Here is a 12,339-nt window from a genome sequence, read left to right as displayed (position 1 = left end):
TCTGCACTAAATATAGAAAATTCAGAAGATTTCCAACCCAGGAAAGCAAGATTTAAGATTCTAGCATGCATGGTTCAAAAGTTATTGTCATTATTAAATGATTGCTTTTTTGGACGTTTTAGGCTCAGAGAAGTGCAAAAATGGGCTTTCCAGCCTGCAAGTCACACTTTTATGAAAACTTGCATAACTCAAAAACTTGAGCTTTTTTCACCAAATCTGCACTAAATATAGAAAATTCAGAAGATTTCCAACCTAGAAAAGCAAGAATTATGATTCTAGCATGCATGGTTCCAAAGTTATTGTCATTATTAAATGATTGCTTTTTCGGACGTTTCAGGCGCAGATAAGCTTAAAAATGGGCTTTCCAGCCTGCAAGTCACACTTTTATGAAAACTTGCATAACTCAAAAAGTTGAGCTTTTTTCACCAAATCTGCACTAAATATAGAAAATTCAGAAGATTTCCAACCCAGGAAAGCAAGAATTATGATTCTAGCATGCATGGTTCAAAAGTTATTGTCATTATTAAATGATTGCTTTTTCGGACGTTTCAGGCGCAGATAAGCTTAAAAATGGGCTTTCCAGCCTGCAAGTCACACTTTTATGAAAACTTGCATAACTCAAAAAGTTGAGCTTTTTTCACCAAATCTGCACTAAATATAGAAAATTCAGAAGATTTCCAACCCAGGAAAGCAAGATTTATGATTCTAGCATGCATGGTTCAAAAGTTATTGTCATTATTAAATGATTGCTTTTTCGGACGTTTTAGGCTCAGAGAAGTGCAAAAATGGGCTTTCCAGCCTGCAAGTCACACTTTTATGAAAACTTGCATAACTCAAAAACTTGAGCTTTTTTCACCAAATCTGCACTAAATATAGAAAATTCAGAAGATTTCCAACCTAGAAAAGCAAGAATTATGATTCTAGCATGCATGGTTCCAAAGTTATTGTCATTATTAAATGATTGCTTTTTCGGACGTTTCAGGCGCAGATAAGCTTAAAAATGGGCTTTCCAGCCTGCAAGTCACACTTTTATGAAAACTTGCATAACTCAAAAAGTTGAGCTTTTTTCACCAAATCTGCACTAAATATAGAAAATTCAGAAGATTTCCAACCCAGGAAAGCAAGATTTATGATTCTAGCATGCATGGTTCAAAAGTTATTGTCATTATTAAATGATTGCTTTTTCGGACGTTTTAGGCTCAGAGAAGTGCAAAAATGGGCTTTCCAGCCTGCAAGTCACACTTTTATGAAAACTTGCATAACTCAAAAACTTGAGCTTTTTTCACCAAATCTGCACTAAATATAGAAAATTCAGAAGATTTCCAACCTAGAAAAGCAAGAATTATGATTCTAGCATGCATGGTTCCAAAGTTATTGTCATTATTAAATGATTGCTTTTTCGGACGTTTCAGGCGCAGATAAGCTTAAAAATGGGCTTTCGAGCCTGCAAGTCACACTTTTATGAAAACTTGCATAACTCAAAAAGTTGAGCTTTTTTCACCAAATCTGCACTAAATATAGAAAATTCAGAAGATTTCCAACCCAGGAAAGCAAGAATTATGATTCTAGCATGCATGGTTCAAAAGTTATTGTCATTATTAAATGATTGCTTTTTCGGACGTTTCAGGCGCAGATAAGCTTAAAAATGGGCTTTCCAGCCTGCAAGTCACACTTTTATGAAAACTTGCATAACTCAAAAAGTTGAGCTTTTTTCACCAAATCTGCACTAAATATAGAAAATTCAGAAGATTTCCAACCCAGGAAAGCAAGATTTATGATTCTAGCATGCATGGTTCAAAAGTTATTGTCATTATTAAATGATTGCTTTTTCGGACGTTTTAGGCTCAGAGAAGTGCAAAAATGGGCTTTCCAGCCTGCAAGTCACACTTTTATGAAAACTTGCATAACTCAAAAAGTTGAGCTTTTTTCACCAAATCTGCACTAAATATAGAAAATTCAGAAGATTTCCAACCCAGGAAAGCAAGAATTATGATTCTAGCATGCATGGTTCAAAAGTTATTGTCATTATTAAATGATTGCTTTTTCGGACGTTTCAGGCGCAGATAAGCTTAAAAATGGGCTTTCCAGCCTGCAAGTCACACTTTTATGAAAACTTGCATAACTCAAAAAGTTGAGCTTTTTTCACCAAATCTGCACTAAATATAGAAAATTCAGAAGATTTCCAACCCAGGAAAGCAAGATTTATGATTCTAGCATGCATGGTTCAAAAGTTATTGTCATTATTAAATGATTGCTTTTTCGGACGTTTTAGGCTCAGAGAAGTGCAAAAATGGGCTTTCCAGCCTGCAAGTCACACTTTTATGAAAACTTGCATAACTCAAAAAGTTGAGCTTTTTTCACCAAATCTGCACTAAATATAGAAAATTCAGAAGATTTCCAACCTAGAAAAGCAAGAATTATGATTCTAGCATGCATGGTTCCAAAGTTATTGTCATTATTAAATGATTGCTTTTTCGGACGTTTCAGGCGCAGATAAGCTTAAAAATGGGCTTTCCAGCCTGCAAGTCACACTTTTATGAAAACTTGCATAACTCAAAAAGTTGAGCTTTTTTCACCAAATCTGCACTAAATATAGAAAATTCAGAAGATTTCCAACCCAGGAAAGCAAGATTTATGATTCTAGCATGCATGGTTCAAAAGTTATTGTCATTATTAAATGATTGCTTTTTCGGACGTTTTAGGCTCAGAGAAGTGCAAAAATGGGCTTTCCAGCCTGCAAGTCACACTTTTATGAAAACTTGCATAACTCAAAAACTTGAGCTTTTTTCACCAAATCTGCACTAAATATAGAAAATTCAGAAGATTTCCAACCTAGAAAAGCAAGAATTATGATTCTAGCATGCATGGTTCCAAAGTTATTGTCATTATTAAATGATTGCTTTTTCGGACGTTTCAGGCGCAGATAAGCTTAAAAATGGGCTTTCCAGCCTGCAAGTCACACTTTTATGAAAACTTGCATAACTCAAAAAGTTGAGCTTTTTTCACCAAATCTGCACTAAATATAGAAAATTCAGAAGATTTCCAACCCAGGAAAGCAAGATTTATGATTCTAGCATGCATGGTTCAAAAGTTATTGTCATTATTAAATGATTGCTTTTTCGGACGTTTTAGGCTCAGAGAAGTGCAAAAATGGGCTTTCCAGCCTGCAAGTCACACTTTTATGAAAACTTGCATAACTCAAAAAGTTGAGCTTTTTTCACCAAATCTGCACTAAATATAGAAAATTCAGAAGATTTCCAACCTAGAAAAGCAAGAATTATGATTCTAGCATGCATGGTTCCAAAGTTATTGTCATTATTAAATGATTGCTTTTTCGGACGTTTTAGGCTCAGAGAAGTGCAAAAATGGGCTTTCCAGCCTGCAAGTCACACTTTTATGAAAACTTGCATAACTCAAAAACTTGAGCTTTTTTCTCACCAAATCTGCACTAAATATAGAAAATTCAGAAGATTTCCAACCTAGAAAAGCAAGAATTATGATTCTAGCATGCATGGTTCCAAAGTTATTGTCATTATTAAATGATTGCTTTTTCGGACGTTTCAGGCGCAGATAAGCTTAAAAATGGGCTTTCCAGCCTGCAAGTCACACTTTTATGAAAACTTGCATAACTCAAAAAGTTGAGCATTTTTCACCAAATCTGCACTAAATATAGAAAATTCAGAAGATTTCCAACCCAGGAAAGCAAGAATTATGATTCTAGCATGCATGGTTCAAAAGTTATTGTCATTATAAAATGATTGCTTTTTCGGACGTTTCAGGCGCAGATAAGCTTAAAAGAGAGCTTTTCAGCCTGCATGTCACACTTGTATGAAAACTTGCATAACTCAAAAAGTTGAGCTTTTTTCACCAAATCTGCACTAAATATAGAAAATTCAGAAGATTTCCAACCCAGGAAAGCATGAATTATGATTCTAGCATGCATGGTTCAAAAGTTATTGTCATTATTAAATGATTGCTTTTTCGGACATTTCAGGCGCAGATAAGCTTAAAAGAGAGCTTTTCAGCCTGCAAGTCACACTTGTATGAAAACTTGCATAACTCAAACAGTTGAGCATTTTTCACCAAATCTGCACTAAATATAGAAAATTCAGAAGATTTCCAACCCAGGAAAGCAAGAATTATGATTCTAGCATGCATGGTTCAAAAGTTATTGTCATTATAAAATGATTGCTTTTTCGGACGTTTCAGGTGCAGATAAGCTTAAAAGAGAGCTTTTCAGCCTGCAAGTCACACTTGTATGAGAACTTGCATAACTCAAAAAGTTGAGCATTTTTCACCAAATCTGCACTAAATATAGAAAATTCAGAAGATTTCCAACCCAGGAAAGCAAGAATTATGATTCTAGCATGCATGGTTCAAAAGTTATTGTCTTTATTAAATGATTGCTTTTTCGGACGTTTCAGGCGCAGATAAGCTTAAAAGAGAGCTTTTCAGCCTGCATGTCACACTTGTATGAAAACTTGCATAACTCAAAAAGTTGAGCTTTTTTCACCAAATCTGCACTAAATATAGAAAATTCAGAAGATTTCCAACCCAGGAAAGCATGAATTATGATTCTAGCATGCATGGTTCAAAAGTTATTGTCATTATTAAATGATTGCTTTTTCGGACATTTCAGGCGCAGATAAGCTTAAAAGAGAGCTTTTCAGCCTGCAAGTCACACTTGTATGAAAACTTGCATAACTCAAACAGTTGAGCATTTTTCACCAAATCTGCACTAAATATAGAAAATTCAGAAGATTTCCAACCCAGGAAAGCAAGAATTATGATTCTAGCATGCATGGTTCAAAAGTTATTGTCATTATAAAATGATTGCTTTTTCGGACGTTTCAGGTGCAGATAAGCTTAAAAGAGAGCTTTTCAGCCTGCAAGTCACACTTGTATTAAAACTTGCATAACTCAAAAAGTTGAGCTTTTTTCACCAAATCTGCACTAAATATAGAAAATTCAGAAGATTTCCGACCCAGGAAAGCAAGATTTATGATTCTAGCATGCATGGTTCAAAAGTTATTGTCATTATTAAATGATTGCTTTTTTGGACGTTTCAGGCGCAGTTACGCGTTAAAGAGAGCTTTTCAGCTTGCAAGTCACACTTGTATGAAAACTTGCATAACTCAAAAAGTTGAGCTTTTTTCACCAAATCTGCACTAAATATAGAAAGTTCAGAAGATTTCCAACCCAGGAAAGCAAGAATTATGATTCTAGCATGCATGGTTCAAAAGTTATTGTCATAATTAAATGATTGCTTTTCGGACGTTTCAGACGCAGATAAGCTTAAAAGAGAGCTTTTCAGCTTGCAAGTCACACTTGTATGAGAACTTGCATAACTCAAAAAGTTAAGAATTTTTCACCAAATCTGCACTAAATATAGAAAATTCAGAAGATTTCCAACCCAGGAAAGCAAGAATTATGATTCTAGCATGCATGGTTGAAAAGTTATTGTCTTTATTAAATGATTGCTTTTTCGGACGTTTCAGGCGCAGATAAGCTTAAAAGAGAGCTTTTCAGCCTGCAAGTCACACTTGTATGAAAACTTGCATAACTCAAAAAGTTGAGCTTTTTTCACCAAATCTACACTAAATATAGAAAATTCAGAAGATTTCCAACCCAGGAAAGCAAGAATTATGATTCTAGCATGCATGGTTCAAAAGTTATTGTCATTATTAAATGATTGCTTTTTTGGACGTTTCAGGCGCAGATGCGCGTAAAAGAGAGCTTTTCAGCCTGCAAGTCACACTTGTATGAAAACTTGCATTACTCAAAAAGTTGAGCTTTTTTCACCAAATCTGCACTAAATATAGAAAATTCAGAAGATTTCCAACCCAGGAAAGCAAGAATTATGATTCTAGCATGCATGGTTCAAAAGTTATTGTCATTATTAAATGATTGCTTTTTCGGATGTTTCAGGCGCAGATAAGCTTAAAAGAGAGCTTTTCAGCCTGCAAGTCACACTTGTATAAAAACTTGCATAACTCAAAAAGTTGAGCTTTTTTTCACCAAATCTGCAATAAATATAGAAAATTCAGAAGATTTCCAACCCAGGAAAGCAAGAATTATGATTCTAGCATGCATGGTTCAAAAGTTATTGTCATTATTAAATGATTGCTTTTTCGGACGTTTCAGGCGCAGATAAGCTTAAAAGAGAGCTTTTCAGCCTGCAAGTCACACTTGTATGAAAACTTGCATAACTCAAAAAGTTGAGCTTTTTTCACGAAATCTGCACTAAATATAAAAAATTCAGAAGATTTCCAACCCAGGAAAGCAAGAATTATGATTCTAGCATGCATGGTTCAAAAGTTATTGTCATTATTAAATGATTGCTTTTTTGGACGTTTCAGGCGCAGATAAGCTTAAAAGAGAGCTTTTCAGCCTGCAAGTCACACTTGTATGAGAACTTGCATAACTCAAAAAGTTGAGCATTTTTCACCAAATCTGCACTAAATATAGAAAATTCAGAAGATTTCCAACCCAGGAAAGCAAGAATTATGATTCTAGCATGCATGGTTCAAAAGTTATTGTCTTTATTAAATGATTGCTTTTTCGGACGTTTCAGGCGCAGATAAGCTTAAAAGACAGCTTTTCAGCCTGCAAGTCACACTTGTATGAAAACTTGCATAACTCAAAAAGTTGAGCTTTTTTCACCAAATCTGCACTAAATATAGAAAATTCAGAAGATTTCCAACCCAGGAAAGCAAGAATTATGATTCTAGCATGCATGGTTCAAAAGTTATTGTCATTATTAAATGATTGCTTTTTTGGACGTTTCAGGCGCAGATGCGCGTAAAAGAGAGCTTTTCAGCCTGCAAGTCACACTTGTATGAGAACTTGCATAACTCAAAAAGTTGAGCATTTTTCACCAAATCTGCACTAAATATAGAAAATTCAGAAGATTTCCAACCCAGGAAAGCAAGAATTATGATTCTAGCATGCATGGTTCAAAAGTTATTGTCTTTATTAAATGATTGCTTTTTCGGACGTTTCAGGCGCAGATAAGCTTAAAAGAGAGCTTTTCAGCCTGCATGTCACACTTGTATGAAAACTTGCATAACTCAAAAAGTTGAGCTTTTTTCACCAAATCTGCACTAAATATAGAAAATTCAGAAGATTTCCAACCCAGGAAAGCATGAATTATGATTCTAGCATGCATGGTTCAAAAGTTATTGTCATTATTAAATGATTGCTTTTTCGGACATTTCAGGCGCAGATAAGCTTAAAAGAGAGCTTTTCAGCCTGCAAGTCACACTTGTATGAAAACTTGCATAACTCAAAAAGTTGAGCTTTTTTCACCAAATCTGCACTAAATATAGAAAATTCAGAAGATTTCCGACCCAGGAAAGCAAGATTTATGATTCTAGCATGCATGGTTCAAAAGTTATTGTCATTATTAAATGATTGCTTTTTTGGACGTTTCAGGCGCAGATAAGCTTAAAAGAGAGCTTTTCAGCTTGCAAGTCACACTTGTATGAAAACTTGCATAACTCAAAAAGTTGAGCTTTTTTCACCAAATCTGCATTAAATATAGAAAGTTCAGAAGATTTCCAACCCAGGAAAGCAAGAATTATGATTCTAGCATGCATGGTTCAAAAGTTATTGTCATTATTAAATGATTGCTTTTTTGGACGTTTCAGGCGCAGTTACGCGTTAAAGAGAGCTTTTCAGCTTGCAAGTCACACTTGTATGAAAACTTGCATAACTCAAAAAGTTGAGCTTTTTTCACCAAATCTGCACTAAATATAGAAAGTTCAGAAGATTTCCAACCCAGGAAAGCAAGAATTATGATTCTAGCATGCATGGTTCAAAAGTTATTGTCATAATTAAATGATTGCTTTTCGGACGTTTCAGACGCAGATAAGCTTAAAAGAGAGCTTTTCAGCCTGCAAGTCACACTTGTATGAAAACTTGCATAACTCAAAAAGTTGAGCTTTTTTCGCCAAATCCGCACTAAATATAGAAAATTCAGAAGATTTCCAACCCTGGAAAGCAAGAAATATGATTCTAGCATGCATGGTTCAAAAGTGATTGTCATTATTAAATGATTGCTTTTTCGGACGTTTCAGGCGCAGATAAGCTTAAAAGAGAGCTTTTCAGCCTGCAAGTCACACTTGTATGAAAACTTGCATAACTCAAAAAGTTGAGCTTTTTTCACCAAATCTGCATTAAATATAGAAAGTTCAGAAGATTTCCAACCCAGGAAAGCAAGAATTATGATTCTAGCATGCATGGTTCAAAAGTTATTGTCATTATTAAATGATTGCTTTTTTGGACGTTTCAGGCGCAGTTACGCGTTAAAGAGAGCTTTTCAGCTTGCAAGTCACACTTGTATGAAAACTTGCATAACTCAAAAAGTTGAGCTTTTTTCACCAAATCTGCACTAAATATAGAAAGTTCAGAAGATTTCCAACCCAGGAAAGCAAGAATTATGATTCTAGCATGCATGGTTCAAAAGTTATTGTCATAATTAAATGATTGCTTTTCGGACGTTTCAGACGCAGATAAGCTTAAAAGAGAGCTTTTCAGCCTGCAAGTCACACTTGTATGAAAACTTGCATAACTCAAAAAGTTGAGCTTTTTTCGCCAAATCCGCACTAAATATAGAAAATTCAGAAGATTTCCAACCCTGGAAAGCAAGAAATATGATTCTAGCATGCATGGTTCAAAAGTGATTGTCATTATTAAATGATTGCTTTTTCGGACGTTTCAGGCGCAGATAAGCTTAAAAGAGAGCTTTTCAGCCTGCAAGTCACACTTGTATGAAAACTTGCATTACTCAAAAAGTTGAGCTTTTTTCACCAAATCTGCACTAAATATAGAAAATTCAGAAGATTTCCGACCCAGGAAAGCAAGATTTATGATTCTAGCATGCATGGTTCAAAAGTTATTGTCATTATTAAATGATTGCTTTTTTGGACGTTTCAGGCGCAGTTACGCGTTAAAGAGAGCTTTTCAGCTTGCAAGTCACACTTGTATGAAAACTTGCATAACTCAAAAAGTTGAGCTTTTTTCACCAAATCTGCACTAAATATAGAAAGTTCAGAAGATTTCCAACCCAGGAAAGCAAGAATTATGATTCTAGCATGCATGGTTCAAAAGTTATTGTCATAATTAAATGATTGCTTTTCGGACGTTTCAGACGCAGATAAGCTTAAAAGAGAGCTTTTCAGCTTGCAAGTCACACTTGTATGAAAACTTGCATAACTCAAAAAGTTGAGCTTTTTTCACCAAATCTGCACTAAATATAGAAAGTTCAGAAGATTTCCAACCCAGGAAAGCAAGAATTATGATTCTAGCATGCATGGTTCAAAAGTTATTGTCATTATAAAATGATTGCTTTTTCGGACGTTTCAGGTGCAGATAAGCTTAAAAGAGAGCTTTTCAGCCTGCAAGTCACACTTGTATTAAAACTTGCATAACTCAAAAAGTTGAGCTTTTTTCACCAAATCTGCACTAAATATAGAAAATTCAGAAGATTTCCGACCCAGGAAAGCAAGATTTATGATTCTAGCATGCATGGTTCAAAAGTTATTGTCATTATTAAATGATTGCTTTTTTGGACGTTTCAGGCGCAGTTACGCGTTAAAGAGAGCTTTTCAGCTTGCAAGTCACACTTGTATGAAAACTTGCATAACTCAAAAAGTTGAGCTTTTTTCACCAAATCTGCACTAAATATAGAAAGTTCAGAAGATTTCCAACCCAGGAAAGCAAGAATTATGATTCTAGCATGCATGGTTCAAAAGTTATTGTCATAATTAAATGATTGCTTTTCGGACGTTTCAGACGCAGATAAGCTTAAAAGAGAGCTTTTCAGCCTGCAAGTCACACTTGTATGAAAACTTGCATAACTCAAAAAGTTGAGCTTTTTTCGCCAAATCCGCACTAAATATAGAAAATTCAGAAGATTTCCAACCCTGGAAAGCAAGAAATATGATTCTAGCATGCATGGTTCAAAAGTTATTGTCATTATTAAATGATTGCTTTTTCGGACGTTTCAGGCGCAGATAAGCTTAAAAGAGAGCTTTTCAGCCTGCAAGTCACACTTGTATGAAAACTTGCATTACTCAAAAAGTTGAGCTTTTTTCACCAAATCTGCACTAAATATAGAAAATTCAGAAGATTTCCAACCCAGGAAAGCAAGAAATATGATTCTAGCATGCATGGTTCAAAAGGTATTGTCATTATTAAATGATTAGTTTTTCGGACGTTTCAGGCGCAGATAAGCTTAAAAGAGAGCTTTTCAGCCTGCAAGTCACACTTGTATGAAAACTTGCATAACTCAAAAAGTTGAGCATTTTTCACCAAATATGCACTAAATATAGAAAATTCAGAAGATTTCCAACCCAGGAAAGCAAGAATTATGATTCTAGCATGCATGGTTCCAAAGTTATTGTCATTATTAAATGATTGCTTTTTCGGACGTTTCAGGCGCAGATAAGCTTAAAAGAGAGCTTTTCAGCCTGCAAGTCACACTTGTATGAGAACTTGCATAACTCAAAAAGTTGAGCATTTTTCACCAAATCTGCACTAAATATAGAAAATTCAGAAGATTTCCAACCCAGGAAAGCAAGAATTATGATTCTATTATGCATGGTTCAAAAGTTATTGTCATTATTAAATGATTGCTTTTTCGGACGTTTCAGGCGCAGATAAGCTTAAAAATGGGCTTTCCAGCCTGCAAGTCACACTTTTATGAAAACTTGCATTACTCAAAAAGTTGAGCATTTTTCACCAAATCTGCACTAAATATAGAAAATTCAGAAGATTTCCAACCCAGGAAAGCAAGAATTATGATTCTAGCATGCATGGTTCAAAAGTTATTGTCTTTATTAAATGATTGCTTTTTCGGACGTTTCAGGCGCAGATAAGCTTAAAAGAGAGCTTTTCAGCCTGCAAGTCACACTTGTATGAGAACTTGCATAACTCAAAAAGTTAAGAATTTTTCACCAAATCTGCACTAAATATAGAAAATTCAGAAGATTTCCAACCCAGGAAAGCAAGAATTATGATTCTAGCATGCATGGTTGAAAAGTTATTGTCTTTATTAAATGATTGCTTTTTCGGACGTTTCAGGCGCAGATAAGCTTAAAAGAGAGCTTTTCAGCCTGCAAGTCACACTTGTATGAAAACTTGCATAACTCAAAAAGTTGAGCTTTTTTCACCAAATCTGCACTAAATATAGAAAATTCAGAAGATTTCCAACCCAGGAAAGCAAGAATTATGATTCTAGCATGCATGGTTCAAAAGTTATTGTCATTATTAAATGATTGCTTTTTTGGACGTTTCAGGCGCAGATGCGCGTAAAAGAGAGCTTTTCAGCCTGCAAGTCACACTTGTATGAAAACTTGCATTACTCAAAAAGTTGAGCTTTTTTCACCAAATCTGCACTAAATATAGAAAATTCAGAAGATTTCCAACCCAGGAAAGCAAGAATTATGATTCTAGCATGCATGGTTCAAAAGTTATTGTCATTATTAAATGATTGCTTTTTCGGATGTTTCAGGCGCAAATAAGCTTAAAAGAGAGCTTTTCAGCCTGCAAGTCACACTTGTATAAAAACTTGCATAACTCAAAAAGTTGAGCTTTTTCACCAAATCTGCAATAAATATAGAAAATTCAGAAGATTTCCAACCCAGGAAAGCAAGAATTATGATTCTAGCATGCATGGTTCAAAAGTTATTGTCATTATTAAATGATTGCTTTTTCGGACGTTTCAGGCGCAGATAAGCTTAAAAGAGAGCTTTTCAGCCTGCAAGTCACACTTGTATGAAAACTTGCATAACTCAAAAAGTTGAGCTTTTTTCACGAAATCTGCACTAAATATAAAAAATTCAGAAGATTTCCAACCCAGGAAAGCAAGAGTTATGATTCTAGCATGCATGGTTCAAAAGTTATTGTCATTATTAAATGATTGCTTTTTCGGACGTTTCAGGCGCAGATAAGCTTAAAAGAGAGCTTTTCAGCCTGCAAGTCACACTTGTATGAGAACTTGCATAACTCAAAAAGTTGAGCATTTTTCACCAAATCTGCACTAAATATAGAAAATTCAGAAGATTTCCAACCCAGGAAAGCAAGAATTATGATTCTAGCATGCATGGTTCAAAAGTTATTGTCTTTATTAAATGATTGCTTTTTCGGACGTTTCAGGTGCAGATAAGCTTAAAAGACAGCTTTTCAGCCTGCAAGTCACACTTGTATGAAAACTTGCATAACTCAAAAAGTTGAGCTTTTTTCACCAAATCTGCACTAAATATAGAAAATTCAGAAGATTTCCAACCCAGGAAAGCAAGAATTATGATTCTAGCATGTATGGTTCAAAAGTTATTG

The sequence above is a fragment of the Urocampus carinirostris genome, chromosome 8, assembly GCF_059441175.1.
Source record: "Urocampus carinirostris isolate Australia breed hairy pipefish chromosome 8, RoL_Ucar_1.0, whole genome shotgun sequence".
Classification (NCBI taxonomy): domain Eukaryota; kingdom Metazoa; phylum Chordata; class Actinopteri; order Syngnathiformes; family Syngnathidae; genus Urocampus; species Urocampus carinirostris.
Note: the sequence above shows the minus strand (reverse complement) of the source record.